The 14,461-nt window shown below is 39.7% G+C and overlaps 1 protein-coding gene across 1 annotated transcript in view; it reads right to left on the bottom strand.

The window, feature by feature from the left end:
* Positions 1–14,461, bottom strand: part of LOC128739366 (TATA box-binding protein-like 1) — a 29,739-nt gene that overhangs the window by 14,060 nt on the left and 1,218 nt on the right. The gene's annotated exons all lie outside the window — the stretch shown is intronic.

Below are 14,461 nucleotides of genomic sequence, written 5' to 3'. Positions count from 1 at the left end.
TAATATTTTTGCTGGATTGCTGAGAAAGCTTGCTTACATTTTCAAAAAAGCATTTCGTGCGGGTGCTAAGTTCAAAAGTTCTGAATTTTTAAAATAAGCAATAACTAAGCAGATCTCCTAGTTTGATAAAAGGTAACAAACTATGAATATAGTACGTGGTGCCTTAATGATCCTCCCTTATTTAATTTTCTACTCTGTCCCCTTCACGTCTTGCCAGCTTGCCACACTACTCACTAATCTCCTCACGGCTATCCCACTAATCTCCTACCTCCATGTGGGTCCTGCTGGGGTACTGAGCGAGGGTCGCTTTCCGGGTACTGGCGAACACAAGACACCATCCGGGTAAATCTTGCTCTCTTCTGGCATACGAGGTGAAAATGCTACTCAAGAGAGAATTTGGATTCCTATTGAGCCCAGGGATACATGCGGCCCAGATCAAGAGGGAACCGATAAACAAAATAATCGCGATCAGATTTAGAATACGGGTCAGAAATCTTACTGCAATCCAGTGCTATGCACTAACAGATGCTGTCGACTACCAGTAGGAGAGTTTCCATAGCGTGATTGAACAACGTGGTTGACGCGAAGATAGGCTCAAACAACGCGAACCTTGAATTACAGAGTTTTTCAAGACGTAGGGGAGTTAATCAGGTGTTGCACCAGGATGTCTTGTCCGACCCTATAAGGGTTACTGCTGGTGTGAGACAGGGATGCATATTATCACCGCTACAGTTTCTCATCGTTATGGATGAGATATTAGATGGAGCAACTGACAGTAGACATAATCGAGGGTTGCTCTGGAATCCTTTCACGATGGAGCAGCCAAATGATCTTGACCTAGCTGACGACATTGTCTTGCTCGCACAACGACGTATTGGTATGCAGGACAAGCCAGATGACCTCTGCGAGAGCTCCCAGGCAGCAAGTTTACATAGTCAATGTAACAAAGACAAAGTCTATGGTAATGAACACTGACAATCTACCAACTTCACAGTAAAAGCAAAGTCTAGGTGCTACTTTCCGTTATCGAAACTTGACCTTCTGTTTTTATACGACGGACTTCGCAGCCAGCTGTTAGAGTAGAGGACAATTGCAGGGCCAGTTGCTACGATCCTATTGACTCTAACAGCCTCTCACAGCCGAAATTCAAACATACGACGACTGGCTTATTAGGCCAGCGTCATACCACGAGGCCAACTGGGAGGCAGAACTTCACAGTAGCGGGAAGTAAAAGCCTTTCAAAATCTGAGTAGCCAATCGCCTGATCGTGGTACCAAGACTGATATAGTCACACGGATCAAGAAGGCCAGGGGTGCTCCTGCAAGCCTGCGTAACATCTGGAGCTCACACCAGATCACTACATTCCGAAACCCGAATTTTCAACAACACAAACGATAAATCTGTATTGCTGTACGTCTGCAAAACTGGGCGCGTCTTGGCGAAGGCAACACAAAAACTGCAGGTGCAGGGCTGCTTACAATATATCATCCGTGGCTTGGTAACTTGAGAACGAGGCACTCCATCGTCGATGTCATCAACGGTCGTTAATAACAGAGATTCGAGAACGGCCTCCCAGTTGGCGTCGAGGTACGACGCTGGTCTAGCAAGCCAGTCGTCATGTATTCAAATCTCAGTGAGAAGGTAGTTTAATGCTCACTGTGAGCTTTTCGCCCCATAGTATGGTCAAGTTTTTCGTACTCTACGGTATCAAATTATAAGTAGATCTGTTCCTTTACGTGAGCTTCCGCTTACTGGGAAATGGTGGGAAAGGTGACTGGATACACCCATTAGAGCGGACGTGTTATTGGGTAAATGTAACTGCTCCGATCTCTCTTTTGTTTCTTTACAGACCCGATCTAACCTCATTTCACTATACACTCAAATAAAACGCTGTTTGATTCTCGTAAGCAGGTCAATTCTCGAAAATCCAGTTATAGTGGCATCTAACGTGGTGCAAAAAGCTCACAGAGAGCTTCAAGGGTTGGTAAATGGTTGGATAATAAGCAAAACAGACCACATAGTGGTCCTTAACCTCTTATCCAGCAACTCCTATCCCTACCTCGACATGGTACTAGCCGAAATATGAGCAATCTAAGCGGAGATCGGATAACCAACCCCGGTGAAAACAAAGATCGTATACCAACAGGGAAGAAGACGCAGTGCTGTCTCGACACTATAAGATGGCAGCCCCATCACGAGACTCAGCAGCGTAGGTAGTTCCTAGTACGGTTACCTATCAAAAACTAACACACTAAATAAAATCAAAGAAAATTCGATTTGACACATTCGACACGGAAAAGGCGACCAAATGAGGGCATGGAATGGAAACTTGATGCCTGAAACTGCAGATCGCTAAATTTCATTGGTGGCGGCAGGGTGATGCTCGATCATTTAGAAACCCGAAACTGGCATCGTGGCGCTGCAGGGAAACTCTCGCAAAGGCGAGAAGATGTGGAGGATCCGAGGCGGCAAAGCGCAATTTTACCAGTGCGGTGGAGCGACCAAAGAGCTGAGAACGTGCTTTGTAGTGATGGGCAAAATGCAGGATCACGTAATGGACTGAAAAGCGATCAAAAGATCAAAGGACTGAAAAGGCCGTTTCTTCAACTACACCATCATTAACGTGTATTATCCACTCGAAGGTAGACCCGACGCCGAGAAGGACGCGTTCTATGCGCAGCTGGAGGCAACCTATGACAGCTGCTTATCACGGGACATCAAGACCGTCTTCGGGGATATACACACCCAGGTCGGCAGGCAAGCAATATATAGACCGGTGATCGAGCCCCATAGCCTGCACAGCGACACGAACGATAACGGCCAGCGATGCATTGATTTTGCATCTTCCCGAGACTTGGTGATCAGCAGCACCTTCTTTCCACGCAAAGATTATTCACAAAGCCACCGGGAGCCTACCATTGTGTCACCTGACCAACAAACCTCGAACCAAATTGACCATATTCTCATCGAGGACCGGGTTTACTCGAACATCACCAACGTACGCCCCAGTAAACCATTTGGTTTGTATATCTCGATTGCAACTGAGAAACACGACATCATATCTGAACGAAAAAGTTATATTTCATATCAGATAAGAGCATATATGTAGCAAAGTGGAGGCAATATACGTGCGAAGATTTTGACGATTATTTTTAATTATATCTTGCATTTTATACAGCGGTTTTTATAACGCGCAACTTAATACTCCTGAATATAACTAAATATTGCAATCATCTATACTGCTTTATAATTCACAGTCATGAGTTGTATGAGCACACGCACGACCGCAAAACAACTTATTGTTCACTTTGTTTTGACATACTCTAATCATTATGCAATTCCAATGTTAAATTGACATGAAAACGATTTAATGTGAACTTTCTATTGCGATCTTGTGTTATCTGAGGCTCCCTGCGGGGTGTGTATACCGAGTCTGACCATTACCTAGTAGCGGTACACTTGCGCCCAAATCGTTCGACGGTTTATACCTGTTGTGCGAGTTGACCACGATCCTGAGGAGGAAAAAGCGCCAGAAGGAGGGGAAGCTGGAACAACTATTCTGGGCTTTTGATACGCGCAAGTTTTACAAAAAGGTGAACCAAACTCGTAAGGGCTACACACAGAGCCGCCGGAAAGGACCGACTTGCGGCAAACTCTGCAAAAATGGTCAAGAAACGCTAGCAACGGCACTTCACTGGATAATTGAAAGGATTTGGAAGGAGGAGAAACTACCGGCAGAGTTGATGGAAGATATAGTCTGTATCACCTACAAAAAGGACGACCGGCTAAATTGCTGTAACTAGCGCAGCATTAAGGCCGTATCCCACTGACCGTTGCCGTTCCGCTGCCGTTCCATTCCGCTGTTCGTCAACCAATCAGCGCACAGCGGTTCACCGCTACCGGTCTTGTCAGAGAGATAGGATTGTTTCTATTTTTTCGGCTACCGTTCTCTGTGCGCTGCAGCGGTAGCAGTGTTGCGGTATTTAATTCGATAACTTTTATATTGATAAAATCAAATGAAATGAACTGTCGCGCACGCGTTTCAAATAAAATATTTATATACAGAGTCTAGTTGTGTTGTTACATTTTGTACAATTAACTGCAGCTTAGTTAATAAGACTCCTAGCATATAAAAGTTATACGTATTGAGCATAAAATATCAAATGATCCAAAAATATTATTCGCAATGCATGACGGATGTTTTGGCATTGAAACAGTCAACGAAAATGGCATTGTTTTGGTTTCTATGAAAGATGGGTTTCATTTAGATTTCGTATTTATGCCATTAAAGCAAAGTTTTTAAATAGGGTTTGAATTAGAAAAAACCGTTTCAAACAAGTAGCTATATTTTTCCTGCCAGGCGAGCCGAAATTAGCAAGCAAAATGAATTTTTTAGACTTCGTTTGTAATAAAAAATAATCTTTTTGGGCTTTTATCATATTTACATATTCAGTTTTTTTTGGATACAAATGTAAATAATCCATTTGGCAAACAGTTGCATATAATTTATGTTTAAGTTCGTCAAAGTCGGGTGTAAAATGTAGATGTCTTCAAGTACTTAGTGAAACTGTTACAAAAACGAATTCTCGAGCAATTTTTTAAAGAAAATATAAGTAACAATAAGAAATTCTCTTCGCTTCTTTGTTTTTCCGCTCATCACGGTGACGCAATGACTTGAACGTATATGCTTTGCATGAACCAGTAACTGGCATTATAAGTTATCTAATCGGTAAGAAAACTCCAATGTAGTTAAAAGAATTGAATCGTTGGATTGAGAAACTCCACAAACGCCATTTGAAATGAGTCAATTTTCATAAACTGTTGAAAGTTTTGAATCCTCGAGTATTCCTACAATATGTCTCATAATTCTAGACGAAGTTAGTTCCACAAACCCATTTTAATTTGGGATTGGTAATATTTTGAGAAAATTGGTTTTTGTTGTTTTCAAACAATTGGGTCAAACGCAAATGTAGGTTTTCTCAAACAAATATTGTGCCTGGCAGCAATTTAACGAGTCCTACGCAAATTCTTTTTTTAACAATAATTATCCTGTACTTAATAAATACATTGAAAATATGCTTGTCAAGCAAGGAGGGGTGCAGTGGGGTGGCAATAACGAAAAACTGATAGTTCAAATTGCTAAATTGCAAACATGCGTGGCAAACGCAGAAAGTAACCACGCTAATAATTTTCGCGTGGGACTCTAAATAGGTGGAAACTCCGCAATAATTCAACTAGGAAATATATAGAATGCCGTATGTATATACATTGATGCGCATATGTGTGAGTTCTCGACGGGGGCTTGACTCTCAATCTGCAAACGCTAATTTAACTGCGATGTTTCCGTATCAAAATCATGAATCAGCAAGCACACACACAACATTCGGAAGGAAGTGATGCTGAAAAGTCTGTCAATAGAGATTGCTGACTTTTATCTTATGTCGAATTTGTTTATTCAATCCGGGTTGAAACTGGATGAATTTTATCTGTCAGATAGGAGCAAATGAATACAAAAAGTTCATCCAGTTCTAATCCGGATTGAATAAACAAATTCGACATTACATATACCCCGCCTTACTTAAGAAATTGATTATCATGCTTTAAAATACGTGCTAAAGTTACTGATTATTGAACAAAAAATGAGTATTTAAAATTATTGTAAAGTTATTGTGCCTTGCAGCAATTTTACAAGTTCATATTCCATTCATATTTTAATAATAATTATCCTGTACTTACCAAATACATTGAGAATATGCTTTTTAAGCAAGGAGGGGTGCAGTAACGAAAAACTGATGGTTCAAATTGCTAAATTGCAAACATGTGTGGGACACGCAGAAAATAACAACGCGAATCATTTTCGCGTGGGAGTCTAAAAAGGTGAAATATCCACAATAATTTACAGATCTCTTTTTTCTTAGGTAATTTTTTTCCCTGTAAACTACTGAAAATTGTTTTCTGTGATTATACATTTTGTGTGACGATTTATCCCAAGAAATCCGTAAAATATAACATATTGTGCATAGATATCAGCCAGAACGATTTGATATTAAATATTGCCCGTTTATTTGGTAACAAAACGTGCTGCTCACTTTTTTGACAGTTTGAAATAGTCGCAAAAAGAATCTGCTTGGCTGTCTGTAAGCTAAGTATATATTTTGCTTGTCTAGCACGTAAGCTATTGAATTACTTAACAAAATAAACGATGTTTGTGCCCTCACGACGATTCTGGCGACGGTTTTGCCCGCGACGGTTATAATTCACCGCGTACGAAAGGGTGGGAAATGAGTAATACATTCTCATCTAATTGTCGCAAAAGAAGCACGGGAATGACACTAGTTATTATCTACAACAGCGGTTCCCAAATGGGGGTTCGCGAACCCCCAGGGGTTCGCCAAAACTTTAGTTCGCTGCAGAGTAGTATAGGGAAATTCGTCAGGGGGTACGCGAACCGAAAAAAGGTTGGGAACCGCTGATCTACAATGTTGCTGAATAAAATTTGCTGTAGTTTGTCTTTTGTAGTTACGATGCTACAATGCTAGTACCTCATTAATAACTAGATGAACGTTCACTTAGTTACTAATGAGGTACTAACATTGCAGCGCGGTAGCTACAAAAGATACAGCAAAACTTTTTCATCAAAATTTTAGATAATAACCAGTTCTACAAATGCACCATACATAACTTTGTCAAATTTTGCTCAGCTGAGACGGTACTATCAACTGAATCAAAATGGAGTCAGTGATTGGACGATACCTGCTCAGGCTAACAACCTCGTCGGATGTGCCGAAGTATTAAATTTTGTTTGTTTAATTTAAGTTGAGCATCGCTTAGCCAATACCAAGCTGGCAACCAATGCGAAATACGCGAAAAATACCGTAAAGCAAACTTATAACTTCTTAAAAAATGACTATACAATTCTTTCACCTTGCTGATATTATCTATGATGTTTCCGGATCTCCTAGTTACACCGAATAAATTAACTACAGTCAGCGTTCTGCTTTTAATTTTAATCGAATTTCGCACCGTATCGTTTTTGTTTTTGATGAAATCAAAAGCCGCAATAAAGATGAATTTCCTTTCAAATTCATGTTTTATTGTGAAATTTCCGATCATTGTCGGTTAATCGCGAAATGCGAATGCAGCATTCAATTCGCTTCTTGCTGCAAAATATAGAATTTTCTGTGCATTTGGCTACTCTGACCATAAGTTCACACAGACAAATGCGCTCTGTCGTCAGTCGCTCTGATCAAACGTGTAGCGAACAAAGAAAAATGGGTGAAAATGGATGATAACGGTTGTGCAAATGTGATTGAAAACGGAAAGAAACCGGACCGCTGCAGCGGAGCGGCAACGGCTAGTGGGATACGGCCTTTACGCTGGTCAGCGCCGTCTACAAGCTGTTTTCTCAGATTTTGCTGCATCATCTATCCCTAATAGCAAGAGAATTCGTAGGGCAGTATTAGGCGGGCTTTTTGAGGGCCCGTGCTACTACGGGTCAACTTTTTACTCTTCGAGAAATCCTCCAGAAATGTCGAGAGTACACTGTATGTTATTCAATATCGCTATTGAAGTTGTGATCCGGCGAGGAGTTCCGGATTATTTTTGGCGGAGTATAATAAACCACGAGGCGAAGCCGTATGAACCGCGAGTTGCAGGCACTACTTGGAGAGAATCCCATCGTACACCCAGCGAAAGTTGGGAGGCTACAGTGGGCCGGCCACGTCGCAAGGATGCTGGATGACTGTGTAGTGAAATACGTTCTCTTCAAGAACGCAACCGGCACCAGAAACAGAGGGGTCCGACGTGCTAGATGGCTCGACCAGGTTGAAGCCGACTTCCGTGTGTCGACACGCGCAACGAATTGGCGACGCGTAGCCCAGTACCGAGTACCAGTTGTTGAAAGGGATCGAGATTTATTGATGGTCGGTAGGTTTGATATGGGATAGGATAAAATCGGGGCCTGATGATTTCGGTTGGTCGTCTTCGACTAATCACACTTGCCTTGTCTCCACTTCGAGTGACCCGGGTTTCAAGATACACCGCTAGGTGTGGTTTTTAGGCTAGTGAGAGTTCAGGCCATTCCATAGAATCGTTACAAACTTTTTTACTGGGAATGCATATGCTGTCCTATCGACATGTTTCATGCAAAATCTCTGAAGCAGTTCACGTTTGAAACCGCTTATTTCAGGGTCAGCCTTTTTAGTCATACGAATATCAGGTTTTTTAAACGTAGGATTTGAAAAAATTGAAAAATATTTCATGAGCGTAGAAATTTGCTCAACTGATGCTGGATATCCAACAATAACATGTTTATTTTTGTTGTATTTCAAGGATACAAACCACCCTTTGGCATCTTTGATTCTTTCTGATAAGCACTCTTTACTGATTATTGCATGTCAAATTGCATATGTCTTTCCAATCATCTTCCAAGATGCTTTCGGGTAAGCGAAATAAACTTACATAAGTGCTATATTCGTAGCACTTTTAAATTACTCATCAAGATTGAATCTGAAAACGAATTTATCGATTTATTTACGGTAACATAATATATGAACATACCCAAAAAGTTTAAGGAATGCTAACAGTGCATAGGAAATCCTTATCCAGCAAAGTATAACAAAGCAATATTAGTTATCATGCCTTGATTTGATGTAACATAGCCGGGTCCATCATTGGTACCAATGATAATCATAACGTACTAATAATCAGCAAATTTCAAGTTTCCAAACGGTTCAGTGACATGCAGAAAGGCAATGAATGATAAAAAATTAAATCTTTCAGCTTTAAAAACAGCCGAAATTAGGGTAGTTATTTGCTTGTATGTTACAGAAATATTTTTTAAAGAGGCTAGAGGGAGGAATTAGTTTTTAAAGATAATTGTATAAGCCTTATTATACAGATTTTTGTAAAGGAAGTTTTTCCTAAAATGTCCATAAATAATTTTTGACAACGTTCAAACCTAGACCAAAAAGAAAACTGGCTATTGAATGGCGTACGAACCTATGTACTTGTTGCACCTGGGAAATGACAAAAAGTACAAAATGATTCCATGCATTTCCGCTTAGTCCGCTCCGGCGCGGTCTACTGTGACAGCGGGCGGGACTTCTAGCTTGATTTTTTTTACTTGTGTTGGTGATTGGTGCCATAGAGCCACAAAAGAACGTGACATTCAAGCCGTCCGGAGTTGTATTTCATTGGATCGCATGTTGCTGTTTATTGATTTACAGACACACCGTATTGGTCTCCCGAAAACGGACAGGAAACGAACTCCAAAAGCGGACAATTAATGGATAGTTCGCCGCAAGTTACACTAGTAGAGAAGCAAACGGTGTTTTTGTGATGTATTGAATATGATAATTTGAAGTCAGTCAAACGAAAGAAAAAACAGTAACAACTGCTAGAATCAACCTTTTGCAACTTGCAGTTTTGGTAGAACTACGGGGTGAAGCATCTGTTATGACAGATAAATTATTGTGAACGTCATATTAACCGTAATATTGTCGTGTACGCAAAGCAAAGTTTATGCCAATAATCAATTTTTTATCTTTGGGAATTCGCTTTTTCTTTTGATCAATTATAAGATAATACATTATATAAACTAAATTTTATTTGGTTTCATGATTTGCTGTGAATCAGTCGATAGATATCATGCTCACCGTAGATGCTTTTTGTTAGAAGAGTTCCAGGAGATTAATTGTTTCAGTTTTTCAATAACTCTTTTTACAAATAAAACATTGAAATACAGCTGAATGTTATCGGAACATCTATACACATTTTCATTTTAATCAGAAACCTTTCAGTAAAGAAAAACCTCAAATTTCGAATTTTTAGGGCTATCAAGATAGACGCTTAATAATCAAAGCTTTGGATGGTAAAGCAATGTACTGCCCTAATATTCCAGCGTTGATCAAGAAAAACTTTTAGGCCGAAACCTCACGGTTTATTGGCAACACACTCCAGTGTCACTTATATGCAAAAGTCCAGCGCTAATTTTATCACGCTTATTTAGCACCTTCACGCACAATGATATAATTGATAGGAGAACAAGAACAAATCGTTTTTTCCCTTGACATTAGGCCACTATTTTATAACCTATGGGTTTTTGAAGACAAATAGAATAGCCGCGATTAAAATTATTTTAACTTGACATCTGAAAATATGATGGCGCAATCAAACTGTTAAATCGGCATAAGGGGCAAGTTAATGTTAGATTTTTTCCTAAATTAGTATTCGGCTCAAAATATATAACATATAGCAGCACCCGATTTTGCATCTTTAGATTTTCTATAATTAATTGCATATAAACGTAGGTATTATTTTGCTAATCGAGCTAAGTTGAATCACACAGCATTTCTGGTTATCCAGATTTCAAACTGGAAACCAATTTCGGGTGTGAATTTACAGCCGTCCTTCTGGGAAAAAGCTAAAACGATACCGAAATGAACAATTGCACATCATTTCCCCCACCGATACATCGCATAGTGTACATTTACTAGAGCAAATTGAGTACGATGGTGATAACGAATATTTGAATTTATTATGCATCCTCGATGCAGTTAGCGTGCTACCAACCAGTTTCAGCGCAACACAAATACGTATTCAAATCTGGAAGTTCTAATATTACACGTCATCGTTATATAAATGTACACGTTTTTTTTTTCTTCCGCGGAATACGGTCCAAAACTCGCTAACCAGCTCAGCACAAAACTCTTCTGGTTCACACTCAATACTAATCGCTCTGCTGTGAAAATTAAACAGCGTCGCCTATAAGGGTGCTAGCGTCTACATAAACGGATATGCTCTTCTTCATGCCAAACAGCTAGAGAAAAGACATTTATTTATGTTGACTCCCTTCGCTCCTGAAATGGCCAACAAAGTGTTATACCTTGCAATCTTATTCTTTGTAACGATACCGTGATTTATAGACTCAAATGACTGCAATACTTTGCTATTTTAGCGACATCGAGAATTAGTCAAGGCGTCAATTTTGATCAGGATCACAAAAATGAATCTCAAACCGTTACTTGGGTGTTAATTCGAAAGCAATAGTTTGTTCAAATTGTTGGCCACCTACGGCAAATGGAAGTGGCCAATAACGCATACGTCTAACGCCCTGGCCAAAACATATACGTTACCCTACCAACGCCAATATTGAATTTGAACAATGAGTTGTTTAAACTAAAATCGAATAAAAATCAGTGGAGATAGAGTCAAGAATGTAACTGAAAGTATCCTAATTTTTTATGTCGGGGACATAAAGGTTAATTTATATTAATTTTGTAATAAATCTGATTGGAGAAAATAATTGAATAGAGCGTTGGACATAAAAGACGAAAAAAAATTAGACTATTTCATACCTAACGCTTGTCACGATAATTATTTTTGCATGAAAATCACAACATGTGCTTCTTTCCAGTATACTTTCGTGAAACAATATTTATTAGCTTGATCACATCGTTTCTTTACTGGTTTATTTCTAAGATTTGGGAAGCGGAGAAACTACCGAACCAAATTTTCATCATCCGACAGGTCTTGCAAAAATGTCGGGAGTACAACATGCACACGCATTAGACACATTCCAGCGTTACGGGACACTATCCCTACTATGTAAATCAGTTGCTATTTCATCAAATCGCTGGAATTCAAGTGGAAGATCATGTCTTCGTTAATCAACTATTTTACAAGGTATTAGCCAAAAAGCTGGTGAAATAGGAAGCATTTCTCACAGTAAAAATGGGTGCTAATTGTGTCCCGTAACGCTGGAATGTGTCATTAGATCTTTATTGATTTCAAAGCATTGATTTGTCTTTCGCAAAGCTTGATCAAGAAGCATACGCCGCCGTACGAAACAATGTACAAAACCCGGACGATATTTGGTGGAGTACAAACTGAAAACGGAGAGTGGTGGAGGCGTATGCATCACGAGCTACAGGCACTGCTTGGAGAGATTCCTATCGTACATCTGACGAAAGTCGGTAGGCCACGGTGGGCCGGACACATCGATAGGATGCCGGACGACTGTGTAGTGAATTCCGTTCTCTTCAAGAACCCCACCGGCACCAGGAATAGAGGGGCTCAACGTGCTAGATAGCTCGACCAGGTTGAAGCCGACTTGCGTGTGTCTAGACGCGCAACGAATTGGCGACGAGTACCCCAGAACCGAGTACAATGGAGAGGAATTCTTGATACGGCAAGAGCCACCCCGGCTCTCGGATGAATTAGTAAGTAAGTAAGGCCATGCTTGAATGAGGGGCGAGAAAGGGTAAAAGATGCCTAGAGCTACTGTATGATGTATGTTTGTATTCCGTTTGCGCATCCGAATCAGCTAACTGGGCGTGCAATTCCCCACGCATGTGTATAAATTATGAAATTCTGGGTTTCTTCGGCCCAACGTCAGTTGCTATCACCCAGAAAGGGATAGAAAATCAACAAATTTGATCAAAATCTGTGAGCTATCACCACGCGCACAGATCACGGTCCGTACAAATCATGACAAACAGTGAATCTTTAGCTTTAGTCACAAAATTTTGTTCTCTTAATAACTCGTAGCAGTCGATCGCAGTATTAAATTTCACCTAACTGCAAGAAAAAAGCTCACTCATGTTGTTTGTTTGAGATTTACGCACTGCACACAACCGATCGCCTGTATCTGTTATATTTCTTAACGCAATCAATCAATGCACATGATCTGATATGATGTTTGTCATAATCTGTACAGATTGCGACAAAGTATTTGTCGCGTACAAGTAATAATGTCAATGAATCTAAATCTGATCGCTCCTCTGTGCTTGATTGCTAGAAGCGATTTTTTTCCATCTCTGCCCAGGACAGTCTTCACGATTTGAATTATATATTATGTGTAATTTCACAATACCTATTTAACAAAATTGAACTTATTAGCTGTTTCTATTGCTTCCTCCGTAGATTGCTGACAATGTTGGAAAGTTCATCAATGCTGTTCAATGCAAGTTCATTAACTGTTTGTGCAATGCTACTAAAATCCTCTAGGAATATCGCATAACCTCCTCTAATCGCGTACAGCGTACACTAGCTTGGCGTCATACCGGTCACAACCGATTAAATCGCGGCAAATTGTTGGTGACGGTGGATCTGCAACACCTGTCGAATAAACTTTTCTTCGCTGCCCCGCTACACAGAACTACACAGGGAGTGTGCTTCAATACGGGACATTTTGTACAACAATTCAATAAGTGAGACAATGTTGCTGCAATTTCGGAAATACAGTGACCTTTACAATTGAGTTTTAAACAAGTACACTGCGCTCTATCTTAAAAATTAGTTATGACATAAAACAACATTCCACTTAGGAAAAAATCAACTGATTATTTTGAAATTGGATGCCTAGATTGTGGATCTGGCATGAATAAGAGAAGGTGCATGAAAAATCGAATCATCGTTTATAAGAGGAAGGGCTTATCAGTAGTTACTAGAGCCTTCAAAAGGTGCCAGTGAATCATCGCCGGATAGGAAGTATTTGAATAAAAAAAAAATCTGGAATTTTCGGAAGCCTGTACACCCAAGTTCGTATTAGTTTTTCACGAAAACTTTTGCATCATTTGCACGATCTGTTGCTTATCGAATGGTCATATAATTCGCAGTATGCTTTCTCTCCACATTTCATTTCAAAGTTACGGTTTTATTTTCGTTTTCAAACAAAAAGATAGATCCATGTCAAAAGTGTTGGTCTAGCCAACAAAATGAAAATCAAATAAATATTTTACTATTTTGCTTCGGCGCTCCGCGAAATTCGAATGTGGAATAGTCAGCTTCCGAAAGCTCTCATTTATATCGGTCATAAGAGTGACAGTCAGCTTGTGTTCCATCAGGTCAGAAACAGTTTGCTTCTTTTTAGCAAAGTATACGCCGAAAGTAGAGCATGTTGGAAAAGTGCGCAACAATGATCCTTTACGGTCAATGTATAGACATGCTGTTAACATTGGATAACAATGGCTCGATCCATGGGCGCTTTATTCGCTTCACCGCACCGGCCAGCTATCGGAATATTTTTCCATGTTTATAAATACATATCTGCTGGATTGCGTATTGCGTATTACTATTACTAGTAGGGACTAGATTTTTTTTTGCAGAAGTGATTGAAGTAAAAATGTTGATAACTGAGGTGCAGCTACAAAATTCTGTACGTCATCAAATTGCACAGCTCATTTTAAGCAGTAAACTAATAGTATGCTCCAATATACTAATCGATTTTACCTTTCTTTAACATTTTTAGATCAAGACACCAAATCAGATTACATATAAAGATAACAAAAGTTATCTACTGGGTAGGGTGAGCGGATGACTTTGTTTTCTTCAAATATAAATAAATGAAATCCTGATCGTCATTAAACTTATAGCTTTTTACTTTCAAGACATCAAGTCGGTTAAACAAAGCAAATGTTAACTGACCTGTTGGAAATAGTTTCATGTCGCAATAACTTTC

The sequence above is a fragment of the Sabethes cyaneus genome, chromosome 1 (genome assembly GCF_943734655.1).
Source record: "Sabethes cyaneus chromosome 1, idSabCyanKW18_F2, whole genome shotgun sequence".
Taxonomy (NCBI): domain Eukaryota; kingdom Metazoa; phylum Arthropoda; class Insecta; order Diptera; family Culicidae; genus Sabethes; species Sabethes cyaneus.
The sequence above is the reverse complement of the archived record's forward strand: the minus strand, read 5'-3'. Positions and strand labels throughout refer to the sequence as shown.